At 36.5% G+C, this 23783-nt stretch overlaps 1 protein-coding gene and 2 long non-coding RNA genes across 9 annotated transcripts in view; 1 reads left to right on the top strand and 2 right to left on the bottom strand.

The window, feature by feature from the left end:
* The window catches only part of LOC105480824 (teneurin transmembrane protein 2), a 3943693-nt gene that overhangs the window by 753170 nt on the left and 3166740 nt on the right, over window positions 1-23783 (top strand). The window lies entirely within an intron of this gene.
* Window positions 1-23783, bottom strand: part of LOC105480830 (uncharacterized) — a 179830-nt gene that overhangs the window by 105892 nt on the left and 50155 nt on the right. The window lies entirely within an intron of this gene.
* LOC139363708 (uncharacterized) lies at window positions 992-21830 on the bottom strand. Its single transcript, XR_011624481.1, has 3 exons — window positions 21759-21830; window positions 2943-3050; window positions 992-1084 (listed from the first exon to the last, which is right to left on the bottom strand). It is a non-coding gene; the product is annotated as an uncharacterized lncRNA (long non-coding RNA).

The following is a 23783-nucleotide window of genomic DNA, read 5'->3' as shown; positions in this document are numbered from 1 at the left end:
GACAAATACTTCATGAAATTCCGTTTATGGGCAGATAAAACTAAAATATTTCAGTTGAATGTAATTAATAGAGCATATGCTATTCAATATTGAACTCTGCTTGGAGTATTCTGAGTAATGATAATATGGTTAACCTTAAACAAAAACAGAAACAAAACCAAATCCTGCAGCTTATTATTTGGCAGACAGCCAAATGAATATTGGCATAAATAAGTAGTCCCTGAAAAGTATACAAGACATAGAAATTAATTATCCTAAACTAGTTAATTGTTTATTTTCACTCAGGGCATGAACCCATTTTTGCTAACTATTATTAATTTCAGGAGAAAAATCTTATTACAGGTCTCAAGAAATCTTCCTTGAATGCACTGTTTTGGGAAAAAAAGGAAATGTTCCTCGTATTATAAAACATTCCAGAAGGGGTAGTGCTTAGCTGGCTTGCTACCTGAAAATTAAAATGTAAAATACTGACTATATACAGGTTTAAATATATATCTTTAATATATTCTTTTAACTTCACTTATAAGAGATACCCAGATTCACACTACGAAAGACGTATGTATCATTAGCAATATAGTTAATTTAAACCTAATGTGTAATTATCTAGAAATAATATCCACTGGGGTTCATGAGAACCTCTCCATTAGGGCCTGAAAAACTCTTAGCTTAATGTGGCTAAAAGCATAGCACTTAAAAATATCGAATCTGGATTTCTCTTTTCATTGGTCAGGTTCCCATTTCTCTTTTTATCCTGCACTAGTTTACGCTAGAAAGAGTATTTCCTTATGTCAAGACGCTTGTTACTGATTAAAGACAATTAAGACACTTGGCCTCTTCATCATCTCAAGTGTAAAACTTAAATTTGGTTTTTATTCAAGTGCATTTAAAGGTGGTTGCTACTCTTCAGTGGTCTCCACAAATTACCTACTACTACTTTCAATTCTTTATTGTCTATCCATGCTGAGCTGGGCTGTAGTTCTTCGTCCTGTTAATAGGCACCTCATTTGCCCATCATTCCATATTCTCTATGAGGTGAAGATTTGGTGTTTTCTAGGATCTGGTCTGGATTTTCCTTTTTTTATATCTGTAAAAATTTTTTTTATATCTATAAAAAATTTTTATATAGATAAAAAATTTTATATTTAAAAACATATAGCTATAAAAAGACACAGATATACAGTATATTTATATCTATAAAATATTTGCACAGTAAATTTTTATTTTTAAATTGCATGTTAATCATCCACTGGAAGACTCATAGACTACTGTGACTTTCAACACTTTTCCTACAGAGTAAAGGACTTTAATGTCTCAAATTCCATGCTTTAATGTGTGTGCAGCAATTTCTCAAACTCGAATTTATATCTTATTTAATTTTTGTTAAGGAAGAGTCCAAAATTAACTTGAGAATCTGTTTTTTGGGTCAAGAGCCAGGATATTCCTGATGCTGATATGTCATTTGTTGAAGTATTTTGTGCTTGTTCTTCTTGAAGTATGTTAGTAATAGGACAGAAAACTAGCTTGATCTGAATAGCTTTCTAATGCCTTCATTTATTTTCCTTATTAAAACCTGTAAAATAATGTCTTTAGTGCTTAGCAGATAATTTAACCTAAAATAGTATTTCACAAATATTTATGTAGATTCATGCATTTTAAGCTACACTAAATACATTCAACTGAACATTTCTTTGGCAAAGAGAAAAAGTATGAAAGCACATAATAGATAAATTTGAAGGAGAATTCAGGAATGTGGGTGGCCCCAGCTCACAGGAACTTCAGTAAGATTGATGGAACTTCACTGACCGCTGAAATATGAATCTAAATGCCAGGGTTTGATATAAAGTTATAGAATGACCATAATACAGATTATTCCACAGGTGGAACAAGGGGATATGCAAGATCACTTGTACTGTGTAATAAATGATCTGTTTCTGTCATTGAGTCATACCTTCTTTGTCATCCAAATTTGAAGTTTGAAATGTTGACCAATTCCTCTTATGCTTATATTTAGTAGGACACCAAATGCTGTGTGTCACTCTAATTTTTTTCATTCTTATTGCTATCAAATTGAACAAAATATGTTCTCTACAGTAGCCTCTTCAAAAACTATTGTGACTCAAGCCTCATTTCCCTCTAACTCATTGTTTCTGGCATGTCATGGAAATACTGATATGTCTTAAATACTCTTGCTTTCTAAGAAAAAAAAAACACACACAATACTTTCATGAATTGAAATCAGTATGAATTGCTTTCTGTTTATTAACAAAAATCTAAAACTCTGTGACTGAAAATGATAAGAATGATCTGATCCTCCATGCGACCCATTGAGCCATGTCTGCCTTTCAAAAATTTCTACCCTTATCAGATTATTCTCCTTTCTCTTCCATAAAACACTCTCTTACTTCCATGATTTTACGTTAGTCTTTTTCTTTGCATGAGTACACACATATATTATTTGTACCAGTTCAAATCTTAACATTCAAGTTAAAATACAAAATTTTGAGTTTTCTTTGAAGAACTTATTGATTGTCAGTTTATTAATAAACCTCTACTTTGAAAGCCTGGATGATTTTTAGTATATCATACAATTTAGTTCTTAACTATATGTACTATTTTGCATTGATTCTTTATTATCATGTTTGGTTAGTCCTTGCATCAGTTTGGAGGGCCAGCTAAAAGGAATATTTAATTAATTATCAGCAGCTAGTTACTTGACTTAAAATTTACAGTGTCAATGTGGATTTGATTTGTTGAATAGCCATTAAATTTCCTATTCAGAGAGTGAATTTTAAAAGTACTTTCAATTACTTCAGTGTCATAATAGACATATTTAACTGATTGATATCATATTTTGAACTCCTAAGTTGCATTAAGATTTTTATTTCTTACTAGGATAATGAATTTAGTTATTCATTCTAACAAATATAAAAGAGAGCTGTTACCTTTATTCTATTGTTTCAAAGAACGTTTTGTGGACAACTAGGAAGGCCTGAATGAAGAATTATTAAATAGTAATGCTCTCGTTCACACAATACCATCTGAGGAGGAGTCTGAAAGGAAAAAGGAGTGTTAATAGGCAGGGTCACATTGTGTCAATGTGTTAATGCTATCACATTCTCTCCACCATATGAACATGCTTGACTGACATTTATCTGCTCTTCTCCAATGATGCATGGCTTGTTCATTGTGTTGGGCAAAGTTAGCTGCCAGACATTGCAACTGGGGCATCAAGCTGAGGTTCTTTATCTCTCATTTGCATTTCCTCCTTTCAAAATATTTATTTTTATAAAAATTAGCAATAATAAATTTAGAATGATGCTAAATGCAAAATTTATACCACATATGCCAGAGATTCTATTCTAATGCCCCCACTCCAAAACAATATAGCAGAATGAAGGTAGATCCTAATTCTCAATTCACCTTTTTAATTATATCTTTAAAAAGGAAAAAAAAAAATAAGATTTCACTGTGTGAGCTTAATTAAAGTAAATGGAGAGTTTAAAAGATGAAAGAAGCATGTTGTTTTTTAATTGTGTTGTTGACTTAAAACATAACGATCTTTGCAACTCAGCCCATATAACACCATCAGCATTGGTTGCATCTATTTTAATACAGGTTCATTAAGGAAAAAAAAAAATCCTCCTTCACAGTTTATTTCAGAACTAAACCCATAATCTGTGGGTGAAAATCACCTGTGTGCTACTCTTTAGGATTTTATTAGTCTCTAGTTGGAGGCATGTGAGAGGTAAATCAATAAAACCAAACTTTTTCATTTAACTTGAGGTCATTCTTAGGTTACTTCAATCTTGCTTCAAAACGTAATTTAAGGAAGAATTTATTCTGTAATCAGGCAACTTGATTTACAATTTTTTTCTAATAGTGAACTTTGTATGCTTAATATTTGAAATGTAAAACAATAACCAGAATGGATAGTACATGGAGGACTGTGACTTGAGACTAAGAACTTGTGCATAGGAAAGATAGAATGCAGTAGAAAAATAACTCAATATTAGGAACAGAAAGAAAAAATAGAGGCAAGAACACAGGTAGAATTTAATCAAGTGGAACAAATATTCTAAATAAGACTAAATCTCCCCCCCCCCCCGCCCCCAATACTCTGGTTTCAGCATTCACTAAAGCTTCTCTATGCTGTTTTTACTAGACACATTTTAATGAACAAAACTCCATCCAAATGATATGCTCAGAAATCACTGTCAGTGTGAAACCCATTGTTTCAGAAAGCTTTACCTAGGGGGAAGGATCATGGTGAAGCTTGAATGCAGTTTGATTTGAAAACAAAAAGTATTCTCATACGGGGGAAGGGCTTGGGTGAGGAATTGAAAGGAAGGTCTAGGTCTACATGCTCTACAGTGTATTGGGCAAGAATCTGTCTATCCTTTCTCCCTATGTAGTGGAGAAAAGCTAAATATTCCACAAATCCACATTGGGAAAGCAAAAGCAAAATCATAAGAGGGGTCTCTAAAAGTGTCAATGTCACTAAGAAAGCCCTAGAAAAATGTACCAACTATGAGAAAATCAGGTATTTATTCACCAACTATTAACATTTGTCTTCTTGTATCAGTCACTGTGATGATAATCTGTTAGACCAAGTAAACCAGTTATGCCAATGCATGGTGTTCCTTTCTTGATATATATAGACAGAGAGAGCGGGATGCATACACACACACACACACACACACATACATGCATGCATGCACACTCTTACAGGGTACTGAGAGAAGCAGAGAAGCATATTTCTGTCAAAAAGAATATAAAAGGAAGAAATACTTGCATGAGCTGATTTCTGACAAATAGGCAGAACATTATCATTTCATCACTTTTACTTGAGCAATACCAACTCTAAATTGGACTTCCTGCCTTAAAGTTTATCTTCAGGTCGGGTGCAGTGGCTCACACCTGTAATCCCAGCACTTTCAGAGGCCGAGGCAGGCGGATCATTTGGGATCAGGAGTACGAGACCAGCCTGGCCAACATGGCAAAACCCCGTCCCTACTAAAAATACAAAAGTTAGCCGAGCGTGGTGGCACACACCTGTAGTTCCAGCTACTCCAGAGGCTGAGATGGGAGAATCGCTTGAACTAAGGGGGCAGAGGTTGCAGTGAGCCAGAGTCCGCCATTGCACTGCAGCCTGGGCAACAAAGCAAGACTCTATCCGAAAAAAAAAAAAGCCATCTTCAGTTTTTTATACTAATGGACACATTATTGTATCTGTAGAAAATTTATGTTCCATATGAAGGAAATTGTGGTGAAAATAAATGGTAGTGGACATCCTGTCCTGGTTTTAGAGGTTATCTTAATGTTCATGAAACTTCATTAAGACATTATAAAGAACAGTAAGATATACAACATTATTTTTCTATTCTCCGCTATTTTGTGGAAATTTATTTGAATGACCAAATTTTATAGATTTAAGATTATTCTGGGATATGAGTTGCTTACCGAAAAATCGTTTTTTTAAATGAATTTAAATTGCCCATATTAACATTAAACATTCCAATAAACTAGTGTGATAATCAGAGTCATTTTATAATTATTTCTAGGAAAGAGTAATTTTGAGTAGTAACTGTTTTTCATAATATTGAAAATGCAGTCAATTTTTAGAATACAAGAGGCTCATCCACTTGGAGGATGAAACGCTTTAGCATGGGTACTAAAACTGTTCATTTCCCCCTCCCAACACAATGCTGGTCTAAATAAACTAAATTCTTCATATAAGGCAGAACATATGCACAAATAAATTATTGCTTCAAAAGTTACGAAGCCTTAAATCTATTTCCCAAGATGTGATTCCAAAGTGCAGCAAGAGGACTGTTGTTTTGGAATATGAAAGGGCGATGTAACTGATGGTTCTGATTAAAGATCATTTTGAATTCTCTCTTTTTTAATGGAGATGAAGAAAGCACATTTTGTATGGAGTTTTGTTTTGACTCAGCCTGCCATGAAGCTGTTTAAATCAAGTCTTATGCCCACATTATTCTGATTGCCAAAAACATCAAAACATCAACAAAGGAAATGCTAACCTTGAATTTTCAGCTTGTATTTCAGCCCTTGTAAACAAGTTACCATGGAGATGATACCCAAGTGAGCTACAGGCTTGACTCAAAACAGCCCCTGTGTGTGGACTGACAGAACAATATAATATGGCATCAGTGCTATTCATGACAAAACCTGCATACATCCTGTGGTACCTAAGAGGAGTTCTGCAAAATGCGATGTGAAAGCTTAATATTTGCCAAACCTGCCATGAATTTGGTTGAAGGGCAGAAAAATCAGGAAGGACAAGCTAAGAATTATAGTTTTGAGTATTAGAACTTTGGTAACACTTTTGTGAAGGTAGTGATGTAAGCTAGTGTTCTCTGAGCCCTTTTAGGAATATGTAAATCTAGAAGATATCTAGATTGTAGCTGTAAATTATTCTCTTGGAGCAAACCCAAGAGAATTTTCAAGAAGGCTAAATTATGTCTGATACAAGGTGGGGGATTGGGGGGGAAGCAAAGTAAGTCCTGTCATTATGGAACACCATTCATGTCTTCCACTATTTGTATAGGCTGCAATTGAATGGACAACCCTAGTAAAAGTAAAGATTTAATTGGTTTAGGTATCACTTTGAAAAAATTACACCACCACAAAAATGGCATTCCTGTACCCAGGAAATACTTTTTTTTTTTTTTTTTTTTGGAAACAGAGTCTCACTCTGTCACCCAGGCTGGAGTGCAGCAATGGCTCAATCTTGGCTTACTGCAACCTCCACTTCCCAGGTTCAAGCGATTCTCCTCCTTCAGCCTCCCGAGTAGCTGGGATAACAGGTGCCCACTGCCACGCCCAGCTAATTTTTTATTTTTAGTAGAGACAGGGTTTTTCCATGTTGGCCAGGCTGGTCTTGAACTCCTGACCTCAGGTGATCTGCCTGCCTCGGCCTCCCAAAATGTTTGGATTACAGGCGTGAGCCAACACGCCTAGCTGAAATACTTGAGTATGTTTTCCTTCTTTAGATTTTTTTTTTTCTATTCTAGTTCCCATGTGAAAGTGCACATAAATTTTGGATTATTAGCTTAGAAGATATTTAACAATTGCATAATATTTTGATTTGAAAAACTCAATTATTTTCTTTAGTATTTGCAATTTTCATGTTTATCTTAAAAACATACAGTTGATGTCTACCTATTTTTCTTTTGTAACATCAACATATATAACAATGTATTTATTTTTAAAAAGTAGCATCTATTAAAAGAAAAAAGGCATAGTCAGTCTATGGATTACAATGTAGTAATTAAAAATAAGCTGAACAGTTCAATATACAGTATTATGTTCCAAGGGATAATAAATGGAATTATATAACTATATGTAATTATAAGATGTAATTTTGAAGAAAGTGAGTTACAGAATAATACATACACAGTTATAACAACTAAAATATTAATTTACAAATAAATAATGTATAGGTGCATATGAATGTACATAAATGCATAGAAAAAGATATGGAAGAACATACACCAAACTGGTAAAAGTTATATTTATTTCTGAGTGGGGCAGAGGAAAGGGAGATGCCAGTAGAGCTGGAGAGGAAGGACTGGCTGTGAGACATACTCAGTTATCAAAAGGGGTCCTTGGCCTTATTTGTACTTTTTTTTCAATAATTAGAATTTACTCAGATATTGCTTCAACAAGTAATTTTTAAATTAAAATGAATCTATGAGAATTATTTGAGAGAACCTTAATCTTTGCCATAAAATTGTCATATAAATTTTACATTATATATACGTAATTTGTCCTTTATATATAACATACATACATAAATTTTTATATGTGTGATTTTAAATGGTGTGGTTATAATTTTCAAAAGGACAAATCCAGTGCCTTGTCACTTGAGGTATGGTCCTCAGTCCTGTACAATCAGTAATATTTGATGACTTAGAAATGCAGTATCTCTGTCCCCAACTTTAGACAGGCTGACTCACAATCTACATTTTATTAGAAATTCCAGGTGATTTGTAGGCATATGAAGTTTAAGTAGCACCATTCTAGGGAACTCTCTGGCATGAGATTGACCTGCTGATACACAACCCCAAATGACCACCTTCTCTCAACCTCTTGTCATGTCATTTAGTCCTGAAAGTGAAGTTAAGTATTGTATTGATCATCTTGATACATCAACATCAGGGACCTTCTGAAACACCACTTGTTCCTTCTGTTTGTAGTCTTTCCACTTGAAAAGATATATATTCTCTCATCTATACTTGCTTATTCTGAGATACGATCGGTGAACCAACTTGAATTCAGGATTAGGAGCACCCAGAGCTCTGCATATGTCTCCACCAACCAATGATCAGTGATTGTGCTCCTCAGAGTACTCTGTAAGGCGCTCGATAATTCATGTAAAATGTGATTGGAGTCAGTGCAAGGCTATTGATAGTTTTGCCTGACTTAAGGTTTAAATGGGCATCTGGGCAAAGTAAAGTGCTTTCAAATCAAACATCAATCAGACAACTGGTCCACTTTAGCATTCTTAAAGAAATCGTTAATGGCATAGACCAAGGCTTCTCCAGCTTGGCACTATTGACATTTTGGGTCAGATAACTCTATGCTGTAGAGACTGTCCTGTGTGTTGTAGGATGTTTAGCAGTGTTTCTGGCCTCTGTTCAGCAGATGCCAGTAGCACTCTCCTCCAGCTGTGAAAGCCAAAAATGCTCCCTGGAAACCCCAGTTGAAAACAGCTGCCATAGGTAAATAAGATTTCATCTTTTGTCATCATATTGATATCACCAGGCTTTACATCTATAACTCAGAAACGACCTTCCCATTTTAGATATAAAGAACCTGAAATAGGCATTTTAAGCAGTATGTATTAAAAATGCCTTCTAAGTTCCACTGACTAGCCAATTTGATATATTACATGTTGCTTCTAAAATACCGTTATTCCATATTGCTTCATTAACTGTTTTCTACTTTCCTGCATAATCTCCCCTCCATTTTAGTTTTTCCATTTACCTTTTTCCCCTCATTACATTTTCTCCTCTTTCTGCTCTCTTCTTAGTCCATACCCATTTATCTTTTCTAATACAGTCATATTTAATAAATTTTTACTAATATCATTGTAGGTCTCACATTTTACTCTTTAAATTGGCATTTTTGGAACCACTAATATTTGCCTCTGCTTACTAACCAAACAAAGAATGAGAGCCCAGTAACACAGGAGATGACAGCAGGACAAGCTGGCACAAACTGAACTCCCCTAGAATACAATGAAATCAGCATATCTGAAAAGGATTAAAAATAATAAGTTTCAGGACAATTTCAAATACTGTTTCACACTTTTGAATTAAAGATAATGGAGTGAGAAATGGAATATCTACTCAAGGAGGTACCAAATTCCTTTGTTAGGCTTGTCACATTTTCTTCTGCAAAATAAGGTGTATAAAGTAAGCATTTCTTATAGGTTATCGGTAGCATTAATGTGAAAAGTACAAGCTTTATTGCTAACCATTTGAGATGCAAGCAAGCTCTCTCTGCCACAGAAATTGGATGACCATGTGGGCTGACAGCTCCCTTGTGTTATAAAATAATGCAAACAATATTTTTTCACCCCAAACAAAATTGGTTAAAATTACATTTTTCCCAAGTCATATGGAAATGCACTAATTTGTAACTTTCTAAAGCCAACACATTTATGCTTCAGAGATACATAATTTAGTAACAAACAGCAGACTGAATTTTGATCAGGTTTTAAAAATGGGTACAATAGCCTTCTCAGACTTCAAATGAGCTTAGAAAACTCTCTTGGTATTCTCTCCCTCATGAAATTGTAAGGGTAACATTCCCTTGAAGTTTCTTAGCAATACTCAGTGAGAAAAAGTGAAAAGGTCTTGCATATTTGTATAATACATAAAGGCTCCAATGATTAAAACAGCCTTCAGATTTAATAGCAAGCATTTTACTTTAAAGGCAATCATTCCCCAAGAACCTAGAGAAACACCAAATTATCGTGCTTTTCTTTTTGGAATTGATGGCTACATTATATAAGGAAGGTAATGTAAAGCATGATAACAAGCAGTTCTGTTAGAAAAAAAAACAGTAATGAGAGTTTTTTCTTCCTCATTTTTTATAAAGAAGCAAAAGATCATCTGGAATCTCATTATTATAAAATTGGAAGACCACCACATAATGTGCTGGTCTTCCAACTAACAGCAAAACATACCCATAGACTTGTAAAGAAAAGGCAGCCTTCATAGAAAATGTACTATCTTCTTTCTAAATGATTTCATAGGGTTATAAACAGATTGACAAGGCAAGGATCAACTATGACACAATGTATTATTACTAACATGATTCAAACAACCTATAGTCATAAACCAATTGAAAGTATTCCCATGAGTACTAGGCACCTGTTTTCCTATTTCTCTTCCTTATCATTACGGTTTATTTTTCAGTGCACTTATTATTGAAGGATGATACTGGATTTGGACATAATTCATAATTTTTTTGTTGCCAGTTAATATTTTAAAAATTATAGACATTCTTGTCTATTGCTGAGGGGGGGTTAACCTATTGGTCAAAAAAGAGTAAATTTATACTGTATGCACCTATATATTTTCTGTTTAGCAGACTTTGTAAGTCCTGGAGGTTTATTTCCTTAAGTAAGTTGAAAAAAATACCAAACTGAGCAAATCTTATGAAATATTTTTTTTTTCATTACTGCTCATGAGACTTCAGCAGGATTTGTCCTTTTCATTTAATTATTAGCAGGTGAGGAGCAATAGCAGGGATCCCATGTGAATTGTCTTCCAAGCTTCCTCACCGATTCTCATTTTAAATGTGTAAACCTATTTAATGACAGGATTGTGATATTGGTTAACTGTGATTTTGATTCAGTAATTGTGTAGAAAATCTTATTTGCATATTTTTTCTAAAAGCCAGTTTGAAGTTCTGAAATGCTGACTGGAGTCAACTGGATTGTAGGCAGGAAAAAAAAAAAAAAAAAAAAAGCCATATATGTGGGATGAGAGGCTTCAGAATATCTATGCATTACCCATTTGTGATATCCCTAAAGTAGCATAATTACTAGGAGTAAACATACTTTGTAGTGACCGCCAAAGGACAAATTGGAAAATTCTTATTTTACTTTAATCATCAGATAAAAACAAAATTAAAAAGTGTATGTTTTCCTGCATATAGCATAGACATAGAAATACATCTTTAAAAGCATTCAGAATGTAAATTATCGCATTTATTGTTAGTGATTTAGAAAGCTTTCTGATTGACATCATTTGCTTTCATAATAAGTCTATTAATAAGGTTTCATTTAGTTAGAAGTGACGTCAATCACCTCAAATATGGCCTAAGGGAAATAAAAAACAGTTTACTGATTCACTAAAAAAACTCAAGGATAGTGACAGTTTTGGGTTTCGCTGTACTCACATCTTCAAATGCCAGCAGAAATCTATTCCTCTCTACCACTCACTGTTTTGTTTCGTGTCTTACATTGGTTATATTCTAAGAAGAACTTCCTCCAAGTTCATCAGCAGCAAACTCTAAGCTTGAATCCAGTAGACTAAAGAGCACTTCGTTCCAGGAAGTCCTGGCATGGGTTCTAATTGGTCCTGAACAAGTTCTAATTGGTCCTGAACAAGCCACATGCCAACTCATGACACTGGAAGAATGGTTCTCAAAGTGTGGGGCAACAGAGATGGTGGAGGGGAGGGCAATTTTGGCAATGTCTGGAGACATTTTCTGTTGCTACAACAAGGAAGCAGATTTCTGCAGGAATGTAGTGGGTGGAGGCCAGAGATGCTGCTAAACATCCTACAATGCACAGAACCATCCTACAACCCCACAACACAGAAGTATCAAGTCCACAATATCAATATCAATAGGATGAGGTTGAGAAATTCTGTAGTCGATGTAGCTCAGTTATTGCTGATCCATAATGAGCTGTAGAGGACAGCAGTAATGTAGATGTAGCAAAGGACACCATGATGCTGTCATCAGAAGAAAGGGCAGCAAATGCTGAACAGGCAGCAATTCGTGTCAGTAAGAGGGAGTATATTTTGCTTCTAATCCATGAGTAGGGAAATTTTAAAAAACAACCAGGAATCAAAATTTTGACAATGAATTTTTATCTCAAGTATAATTGGCAAAGATGATTTTTCTGTTTATATTTAAACTCATAGTTTGCTCTTATTTCAGTTCCTGGTGTTAAATAATTTGCATTTTGCTAAGTTGACTTTAGTCAGAAATTCTGCACTATTAAGAAGTTAGCTCATAACCTGACATTCATATTTTAAAATTATTTACAGCTATTTTATTAGGTCAAATATTTTGGCAGAAAATAATTTTATAATCAGAAAGGGGGAAATCTACTTAAGTGGCAAATTCTAGTTGTCTTCTTCCACATTTTTGTTTTTATTTTTTGGTAGCTCAAAGATGGTATGCTAATTTATTTTGATCTTATTAGATTAAATTGAACATTATTCATAAAATAGGTTATTGGTGTCAATAAGAAATGATTATAGCACTTTAGATTTATTTATTTAAATATTTTAGGTAGTTTATTTTGCAATTGCTTTATGTTGACTTGAAATATCCTCATTCAAATATTTCAAAAACAAATGTTATTTTTTTCTCTTCTCCGGATTCATTAAGGAAAGAGAAAAAAATTACTTAAGAAAAAAAATACTGATGTTGAAGATTGTTGACACGGTTGTGTGTGTGTGTGTGTGTGTGTGTGAGTATGTGTGCGTTTAAGAAGCTCATCATGCAGTTCTATGCAGCAAGAAAGGTTTAATCCCTCAAACCAGGAACAAGAGCAGAGGAAACTCACCCCTGCTAAATTACCATGTGTTTTATGGTCAGATGTGAGCGCACATCAGATGTGACCCTCAAGCTCGCCTCCAGGAAAGTTGAAAGAGTGCATCTCACAGGAGAGGAAAATGCATTTAAAATTGCTGCAGCCATAAAATAAACTGACATAACCCAAAGCAACAAATAATGGAAGAAAAAAATCCTTCTGGGGCTCTGTCTTTCCTTCAGCAAATATTTTTGACTTTCTGTTTTTATTTCTTGTCAGTGATCCTGGGTGTGTTTAAACGACATAAAATACATTCATTATGCCCCCAGATTCTAACTGCTTTAGACTTTCTTGTACATCCCTCAAGAAAATGCAGACTTCTGGAATAGAGAGCAGATATAGAAGCAAAATGACAACCCTTGTAGGACGCTTAGTGCCTTAGAAAAAAAATCCGAGCAATTTTCTCTATTGCATCATGCCTGAAAAGTAACTTAATTCCTCTGTTATGATTAAAGTTGATTGATTGAATTGATCTGCAATGCATCCTGTTTCCCTAGTTTACAAAGATGCTCAGGAAAAGTAAGGAAGCTGTCTGAACAGGATCCAAGTGCTTAATATATGCTGAGGTCCCACTTAACATTTATTATCTGTTATCGAAGGTAGGAGAAAAGCATGTAAATTATATGGATGTCTCTGATTCAAGGAAAGGGAAAGATAAATACTTATGCAGACGCTCAGTCATTTTCATCAACCATTTTCTAAAACATACCCCATCTTTTTTTAGACTTATCAGAAACTTTGTAAGAAGCTCTTTCCATTGCTTGTAAGTTAACCTATTTTTACTTTACCATTGCTTGCATTAGCAAAGAAATCCAAAAAACTTAAAATGTGACTCTCAAGGTTGTTGTGCAATAGATGTAATTTGCAGAAAAAATTAGAACCTTAAGAAATCTGAAGGACTTTAAAATGATTCTCTTCATGAGTATTTTTTCCCAAACAGATGTAAAAGAATAAAAGAAAGAAGAGAATCATTAGCAAATATACCATAAGATTTTGGATGGGTATAAAAGTGAGGCAATAATTTTCTGTGTCTACTGAACAAGTATGTCTTTGAGGTATAGAATTTACAAAGAATCTACCACTAAGTACACAAACTTTTTATAAGTACACAATGTTTAGTATTTAGGGGAAAATGTGTTAGAATAAAGCAAACTATTGAGTGGCAAATTATAGCTTAATTTGCTTATACAAAACACCTTGCCCTTAACCAATATAGAGATCTAGTGCCAATTTTTTGACTGACTTACTTGTATTTATGACATTATTAACCATATGGGGCCTAACATAAAAGTTGAATTTGAAATAATCTTATAGAAGACAGAAATTTTTAAAATTTCCTGTAGTACTGGAATAGTCTTTAGGGTGCTGTCTTTGGAGAGTCAGATATCTGCATAACTGCTTTTCCATGTTCTCACAGAATAGAATATCTTTATTTAAAAAATCCAAATCTGCAGGTTTTAGTCTCTGTCACAGCATCCCTATAAACCTGATATAGGTGTCATATAGTAATAATACTAAGTAAAATAATTATAGCAATTACAAAAAGAGAATATCAATACAACAGTTGACAACTGTGAGCTGTTCACGTGGTAATCATTGTCTTAAGTGCATTGTAATGACTATCTTATTTAACCTCGAATAGCATCAACACTTCATTTTATAAACTAGAAGAGTAAGGCTCAAAGAAGTATAATCCCGTCACTTTGGGAGGCTGATGGGAGGCTGAGGCAGGCAAATCAGTAGAGGTCAGGAGTTCAAGACCAGCCCGGCCAACATGGTGAAACCCTGTCTCTACTAAAAATACAAAAATTAGTCAGTTGTGGTGGCCGATGCTTGGAATCCCAGCTACTTGGGCGGTTGAGGCAGGAGAATCGCTTGAACCCAGGAGGCAGAGGTTCCAGTGAACTGAGATTGCACCACTGCACTATAGCCTGGGTAATAGATCGAGAATTTGCCTTAAAAAAAAAAAAAAAAAAAAAAGGGCCGGGCGCGGTGGCTCAAGCCTGTAATCCCAGCACTTTGGGAGGCCGAGACGGGCGGATCACGAGGTCAGGAGATCGAGACCATCCTGGCTAACCCAGTGAAACCCCGTCTCTACTAAAAAAAATACAAAAAACTAGCCAGGCGAGGTGGCGGGCGCCTGTAGTCCCAGCTACTCGGGAGGCTGAGGCAGGAGAATGGCGTGAACCCGGGAGGCGGAGCTTGCAGTGAGCTGAGATCCGGCCACTGCACTCCAGCCTGGGCGACAGAGGGAGACTCCGTCTCAAAAAAAAAAAAAAAAAAAAAAAAAAAAAATTAAGTACTTTCCTCACTCTCCTGGAGTTTGCTTCCTCTCTTTCTGACCCCAAGCTACTTTTCAATTGGAGCATTGCTTGACTTCCACAGCATGTGGGCTATCATGCAGCAAAACAAACAACAAACAAAAACAACTGGAGATTTTAGTTTTTATTTTACATTGCCTCAGAGCCACAATAAAGAAATAAATACTGAAAAGATAAAACTATTTTCGAAAGTTTAGACCTTTCCAACAACTTCCTTTCCATTTCGTCCTTTCTATCTCAAATTCAAAAGTTTCAAATTCAAAATTCAAATACTCTTTGAATATATGTGGTCACTTCTTCTGAAATCTGGCAATAATATTTTAAGTAAAAGCTATGCATTTAGAGTTGCCAGATATCATACAGTGCATTCAGTTAAACTTGAATTTTAGGGAAAGTTTAATATAAGTATTTCCCATGCAATATTTTGGACATACTTATACTACTAAATTATTTTCTGTTCATCTGAAATTCAAATGTAACTGGTCATCCTACATTTTTAATTTCTGCTAAATTGTGTTTTAAATGCTAACTCTGGCAACAAGATTTAATAGCATTATAAGTTTCTCTTTCAGAGTTGTAGATTTTCATTATCAATATACTCAATCTGACATTAAAACTGTATTTCTTTACATTAACCTTCTAGAATTCTATTACTTAAATATGATAGATATCTTTATTCCATCGAATACATGAGCTCTTCATTGCCATGCTAGATAATTATATCTGACTGCCTGCCTGCCTTTATTTCTTCCTTCCCTCCTAAATTTACTACTTTCTTCTGTTCTTCACAATATAATTTTGCATTTCATCTAAGTGTAAGTTTATTTTGAGGTTAAACATTCCCAATATGCCCCCTGCCTCAGCAAAGTAAAAATGATGTTGTATATTTTCTTTTCATGACAATTATCTTAAAATTTCTCAGGTTTTTAAAGTATGACGTTGTATTTATCATGCAGCTAACTGATAATGACATGCCCAAGACTGGGAAGAAAAAGAGGTTTAATTGAACTTACAGTTCCACATGGCTGGGGAGGCCTCAGAATCATGGTGGGAGGTGAAAGGCACTTCTTACATGATGATGGCAAGAGAAAATGAAAAAGCCAAAGCAGAAACCCCTGATAAACCCATCAGATCTCGTGAGGCTTAATTCACTACCAGGAGAATAGCACAGGAAAGACAGGCCCCCATGATTCAGTTACCTTCCCCTGGGTCCCTACCACAACATGTGGGAATTCTGGGAGATACAATTCTAGTTGAGATTTGGGTGGGGACAGAGCCAAACCATTTAATTCTGCCCCTGACCCCTCCATATATCATGTCCTCAAATTTCAAAAACAATCATGCCCTCCCAACAGTCGCCCAAAGTCCTAACTCATTTCAGCGTTAATCCAGAAGTCCACAGTCCAAAATCTTATCTGGGAAAAGGCAAGTCTCTTCTGCTTACTAGCCTGTAAAATCAAAAGCAAGCTAGTTACTTCCTAGATACAATGGTAGTACAGGTATTGGGTAAATATAGCCATTCCAAATGGGATTAATTGGCCAAAACAAAGGGGCTACAAGTCCCATGCAAGTCCAAAATCCAGCAGGGCAGTCAACTCTTAAAGCTGCAAAATGATCTCTTTTGACTCCATGTCTCATATCCAAGGCACGCTGATGCAAGGGGTGGGTTCCCATGGTCTTGGGGAGCTCAATCCCTGTGGCTTTGCAGGGTGCAACCTCCTTCCCAGCTGCTTTTGTGGGCTGGTATTGAGTGTCTGTGGCTTTTCCAGGTGCACAGTGCAAGCTGTGGGTGGATCTATTCCAGGATCTGGGGGACAGTAGCCCTCTTCTCACAGCTCCACCAGGCAGTGCCCTAGTAGGACTCTGTATGGGAGTTCTGACCCCACATTTCCCTTTTGCACTGCCCTAGCAGAGGTTCTCCATGAGGGCCCCATCCCTGCAGTAAACTTTTGCCTGGGCTTCCATACATCTTCTGAAATCTAGGAGGAGGTTCCCAAACCTCAATTCTTGACTTCTGTGTACCTGCAGGCTCAACACTGTGTGGAAGCTGCCGAGGATTGGGGCTTGCACCCTCTGAAGTCACAGACCAAGCTCTATTGGCCCCTTTCAGCCATAGCTGCTGCAGCTGGGACACAGGGCACCAATTCCCTAGGCTGCACACAGCATGGGGACCCTGGGCCTGGCCTGCAAAACCACTTTTTCCTCCTGTGCCTCTGGGCCTGTGATAGGAGGGGCTTCCATGAAGGCCTCTGACATGGCCTGGAGATATTTTCCCCATGGTCTTGGGGATTAACATTAGGCTTCTTGCTACTTATGCAAATTTCTGCAGCTGGCTTGAATTTCTCCTCAAAAAACGTTTTTTTCTTTTCTACTGCATCATCAGGCTGCAAATTTTCTGAGCTTTTATGCTGTTACCCTTTTAAAATTGAATGGTTTTAACAGCACCCAAATCACCTTCTGAATGCTTTGCTGCTTAGACATTTCTTCCACTAGATACCCTAAACCATCTTAAGTTCAAAGTTCCACAAAATCTCTAGGGGCAAAATGCTGCCAGTCTCTTTGCTAAAACACAACAAGAGTCGCATTTGCTCTAGTTCCCAAGAGGTTCCTCATCTCCATCTGAGACCACCTCAGCCTGGACATTATTGTTCACATCACTATCTGCATTTTTGCCAAAGCCATTCAACAAGTCTCTAGCAGGCTTCAAACTTTCCCACATTTTTCTGTCTTCTTCTGAGCTCTCTAAACTGTCCCAGTCTCTGCTTGATACCCAGTTCCAAAGTTGCATCCACATTTTGGGTATCTTTTCATCAATGCCCCGCTATATTGGTACCAATGTACTGTAGTAGTCTGTTTTCATGATGCTGACAAAGACATACCGAGACTGGGAAGCAAAAGAAGTTTAACTGGACTTGTAGTTCCACGTGGTTGGGGGAGGCCTCAGAATCATGGTGAGAGGCAAAAGGCCCTTCTTACATGGTGGCAGCAAGTGAAAATGTGGAAGAAGCAAAAGGAGAAACCCCTGATAAGCCAATCAGATCTCACAAGGCTTAATTCACTATCACCAGAATAGCATGGGAAAGACCAGCCCCCATGATGTAGTTACCTCCCCATGGGTTCCTCCCACAACATGTGCTAATTCTGGGAGATACAATTCAAGTTGACATTTGGGTGGAGACATAGCCAAACATATCAGACATAGTACTAAGTATTTCAGTAATTTCTCCCTCTTTATTGTGGTAAGAACATTTGACATGAGATCTACCCTTTTAACAAATTTTTAAGTGCACAATACGGTATTGTTAACTATAAGTTCAATGTTGTACAGTAAAACTCTAGACCTTATTCATTTTGCATAACTGGAACTTTATGCCCATTGTACAGCAAATCCTCATCCCTCTCTCACCCCTCAGCCCCTAGCAGTGACCATTCTACACTCTGTTTCTATGAGTTTGAATATTTTAGATACCTCATGTAAGTGAAATCATGCAGTACATATCCTTTTGTGACCGGCTTATTTCCAGGGTCATCCAAGCAGTTGAATATGGCAGGATTTTCTTCCTTTTCAAGGCTGAATAATATTTAATTGTATGTATATGCCACATTTTCTTATCCATTCATCTGTCACTGGACATTTAGGTTGTTTCTGTAATTTGGCTACTATGAATAATGCTGCAGTGAGCGTAAGAGGAGATTAAGAAGATTTCACTGTTTTCTTTTTAGTTCATTGCTGGAATATTTTGTCCATTAATGAAGAGCCATTACTTTCACCCTAGAAACATGCTCTACCAGCATTTATATCAACATTTTACAGACAAACCAGCCTTTTTTTTTTTTTTTTTTTTTTTAAGTAGGGGCTACAGACTTGACACAAGTCCAAAATCCAGCTTTAAGATTTAAGTCAAATTTTAAAGTTCCAAAATGATCTTGTTTGATTCCATGTTTCACATCCAGGTCACACTGTTCAAGTGGTGGGTTCCCATGGTCTTGGGCACCTCCACCCCTTTGGCTTTGCAGGGTACAGCCCCCCTCCTAGCTGCTTTCCCAGGCTGGCATTGAGTGCCTGCAGCTTTTCCAGGCACATGGTGTAAGCTGTTAGTAGATCTAACATTTTAGCATCTGAAAGATGCCTGCCCTCTTCTCCCAGCTCTATTAGGTAGTGTCCCAGTGGAAATTCTTTGTGGGGGCTCTGACACCACATTTGCCTCCTGCACTACCCTAGCCAGAGATTTTGCATGAGGGCCTCACCCCTGCAGCAAACTTCTGCCTGGACATCCAGATATTTCCATACATCTTCTGAAATCTAGGTGGAGGTTCTCAAACTTCAATTCTTGACTTCTTTGCACCTGCAGGCTCAAAACCATGTGGAAGCTGCCAAGGCTTGGAGCTTGTACTCTGAAGCCATGGCCTGAGCTGTACCTTGGCCCATTTTATCTATGACTGGAGTGGCTGGGATGTAAGGCACCAAGTCCCTAGGTTGTACACAGCATTAGGGACCCTGTGCTCAGCCCACAAAATGATGTTGTTCTCCTAGGCCTCTAGTCCTATGATGGGAGGGGCTGCTCTGAAATGCCCTGGAAACATTTTCCCCATTGTCTTAGTGACTAACATTTGGCTCCTCGTTACTTAAGCAAATTTCTGCTGCCAACTTGAATTTCTCCAGAGAAAATTGGTTTTTCTTTTTTATTCCATTGTCATCCTAAAATTGTTCAAAATGTATGCTTTGCTTCCTCTTGAACATTTTGCTGCTTAGAAATTTTTTCTACCAGATACCCTAAATCACCCCTTCAAGTTCAAAGTTCCATATATCTCTAGGGCGGGGGTAAAATGCCACCATTGTCTTTGCATAGCAAGAGTGACCTTCACTCCAGTTACCAACAAGTTCCTCATCTCCATCTGAAACCACCTCAGCCTGGACTTCATTGTCCATATCACTATGAGCATTTTGGTCAAAGCCATTCAAAAGGTCTCTAGGAATTTCCAAACTTCCCCACATCTTCCTGTCTTCTGAGACCTCCAAGTATCTAGGAAGTTCCAGACTTTCCCACATTTTCCTGTATTCTTCTGAGCCCTCCAAACTGTTCCAACCTCTGCTTGTTACCCAGTTCCAAAGTCACTTCTACATTTTTGGGTATCTTTACAGCAGCACCCCACGCCTGGTACCAATTTACTGTATTAGTCTGTTCTCATCCTGCTAATAAACACTTACCCAAGACTGGGTAATTTATAAAGGAAATAAGTTTAATTGACTCACAGTTTCACATGGCTGGGGAGATCTAATAATCGTGGCAGAAGGTAAATGAAGGGCAAAGTCGTATCTTACATGGTGTCAGGCAATAGAGCATGTGTAGGGGAACTCCCCTTCATAAAACCATCAGATCTCATGACATGTATTCACTGGCATGAGAACAGCACAAGAGAGACCACCCCCATGATTCAATTGACTCCCACCAGGTTCCTCCCATGGCACGTAGGAATTACAGAAGTTACAATTCAAGATGAGATTTGGGTGGGGACACAGCCAAACCCTATCATCTATCAATTGGAGCAGCGACCAAGCAGATGATTGTGAACTTTTGTGCCCTCACAAAGAAATTCAAGGAAGTGTAAGAATGCTTTTGGCTATAAAGAGAAGAAAATCCAGATTCAGTGGACTTAAGCAAGGAAAAAATGTGTATATAATAAGAAATTGAGGATTAGTGAATACCGTAGCTTCATTATATCACCAATATTTTTTTCTCTCTCATATTCAAACTTCCAGTTTGTGCAGCTTTGATTCCACACCAGCAATCCTCCTGGTTTTAAGATGGCTATTTCACTTTTAGGCATCACATACAGATGCAACAGTTCTCAGTAGAGAAAGAGTATTATCTTTTTTGAGATTGAGTCTCACTCTGTCGCCCAGACTGGAGTGCAGTGGTGTGATCTTGGCTCACTGCAAGCTCCACCTCCCAGGTTCACACCATTCTACTGCCGCAGCCTCCTGAGTAGCTGGGACTACAGGCACCCGCCACCACACCTGGCTAATTTTTTGTATTTTTAGTGGAAACGGGGTTTCGCAATGTTGGTCAGGATGGTCTCGATCTCTTGACCTCGTGATCCGCCTGCCTTGGCCTCTCAAAGTGCTGGGATTACAGGTGTGAGCCACCGCGCCCAGCCAATTATCTCTTATTTTTAATACCTTTTCTTTATTTAATTGGTTAATTTATAAGGAAAAGTTGTATATATTTATAGTGTACAATATGATGTTTTGATATATGTATACATTGTGAATGGCTATATGAAGCCATTTAACATATGCATTACCTCAGATACTTATTTTCTGTGGTGAGAACACACAGTTTTCTCTTAGCAAGTTTCAAGTACAGAATATAATGTTCCACTTTCTTTTCAAAATGGGAATATATTTCTCAGCAATGTCCCAGCAGGCATACCTTTTCTGTTACTGATCAGAAATGTCCACTGTTCTTGCTTACATCAAACATTTGAAGGGAATGGATTAGATTTACTGTTTTGTATCAACCGGGACATGAAAGGCAACCATATCTATGCTGACTATTTAGGGGAGTTACCTGGACAAATTGCCATTTTCTCATCAGGAGAAAAGTGGGTATGCAATCACTAGAGTTACTGTGGATAATGCTGGAGGATAAAGAAAACAATGGTCAGTTTTATAGAAAAGATGCTGGTAATGGTGAAACTATCATAATAATTGCTTGGTCTTCATATTGTTAACCTATAGCACCATGAGGAAAACTTCCTCTGGCTTAACTGTAAACAAAATAGAATTTCTAACTAATCTTTTTATTTCTCTCCATTTCTTAAAAAGCACAGGAATGACAGCCGTTCTGTGAGTTTTTGCTTCTAGCCAGAGTAAACTATCACATGGTCAGTGAGTGCCCCATTTAAGTATTCTCTAGAAAGTGAATTCATTGTCCAGGAGGCCTAAGGGCTTTGGATTAAATTCTAGCCCTCCTGTTTTGCAGAAACTTAAACCTGACTTGGCTACTATTCTCAGTCAGAAATTTTGTTGTTGTTGTTGTTCCCAAATCAGTGGCAGATTTTATTGGCATCAATTAGGAACTATTGCGAGGCTTTAAGATATGAAGTACTGAAACCATTAGGGACTATTGCACTGTCAAAAGTATTTCCCTTAAAACTGATAGAGCAAGGGGCCATTGGTAATTTAAAATTATTTTTAATAAAAGAATTAAACCAATCTTATATATTTCACTTTTGTTATAGCCCCCCTGCCTCAGTGTTCCAGGGGTATATAGAAATAAGATTTCTACTCTCTATTTATTTTTAAAATGTAATTCTTCACTATACCCCTGTCTTTAGTAAAATGTGGGAAATGCTTTGCCTGAATTCCTTCATAATTATTGTTATATTGTCGTTCCTTTTATATGTTGGTGGGATGGGATGATTTCTAAGGTGAATTTCAGTGTGGCAAATGTGAAGCTCATGTGGAATCTATATTGTAATATTTAATTTAATGACTCCATTTAATTCTATGGCATCTTTCCTTTTTATGTTACAATATTTAAGATTGAGCATATTGTAAATAAAAAGATTCGACTTTTTGAGGGGAAGCAGCTTTATTGAGACATAATTTGCATATTATACAGTTCATTCATTTAAAGTGCACAGATAGATGTTTTTTGTATATTCATAGAGTTGCACAATCTAAATCATGATAAATTATAGAACATTTTTATCACTTACCACCCAAATCCTACATGATACCCATTAGAAGTCACTTCCATTTGCCCCCAACACCCCTAGTCCTAGGCAACTAATAGTCCACTATTTATCTCTGTAAATTGGCTTGTTCTGCACAATTTATAACAGTGGAATCATACAATATGTGGTCTCTTATTACCAGCTCCTTTCATTGAGCATATTTTCAAGATTCTTTTGTGGTGTGCCATGCATCACCGCTTTTTCTCTTATTATTGTCAAATAATATTCCCTTGCATAGATACAATATGGCCCTTTTTAGTACATGCCTTCTCAAAGTGATTTAAATATTCTATAATATTAGGATAACAAAATTCAAGTTTAAAATAAAGTTTGAACATTATGAAACAATTTGTGCAATCTAGATCGACATCCTCCTGCCCTATGTAACCCATCTCATTTAATAAAATGGGACTGGAAAAGATATGCTGGAAATTGGGGACATCTGGATGTCACAAAATTATTATGTACTTTATTTTGTTGAAATGATTAATATTGGCCATTTTTTCTCCATTACTTGCTGTCTGCTCATAAGTGACACACAGGCATTTCTAACAGAATATATTTTACTTTCTGACACTGTAAATTCCCATTCTTACACAAAACAGTTTATCAGTCTCTTTGTCTCTTCTAGCCTATCCAGACCATGTCCATAGGGCCTTGTCCTTGTAACAAATATACTTATTAAAGGTATATTCATAAACAATGGCATCTCTATTGAGAAAAATTATGTAAATATTCAAGTAATTTCTTATCACTATCATGTATATCGGGGTAATGTGTGTAAGTGTCTACCTATTTGTCATCTCTCTCTCAAAAATATATATATATATGAAAATATGATTGAGTTGGAAAGT

The sequence above is a fragment of the Macaca nemestrina genome, chromosome 6 (assembly GCF_043159975.1).
Source record: "Macaca nemestrina isolate mMacNem1 chromosome 6, mMacNem.hap1, whole genome shotgun sequence".
Taxonomy (NCBI): domain Eukaryota; kingdom Metazoa; phylum Chordata; class Mammalia; order Primates; family Cercopithecidae; genus Macaca; species Macaca nemestrina.
The sequence above is the reverse complement of the archived record's forward strand: the minus strand, read 5'-3'. Positions and strand labels throughout refer to the sequence as shown.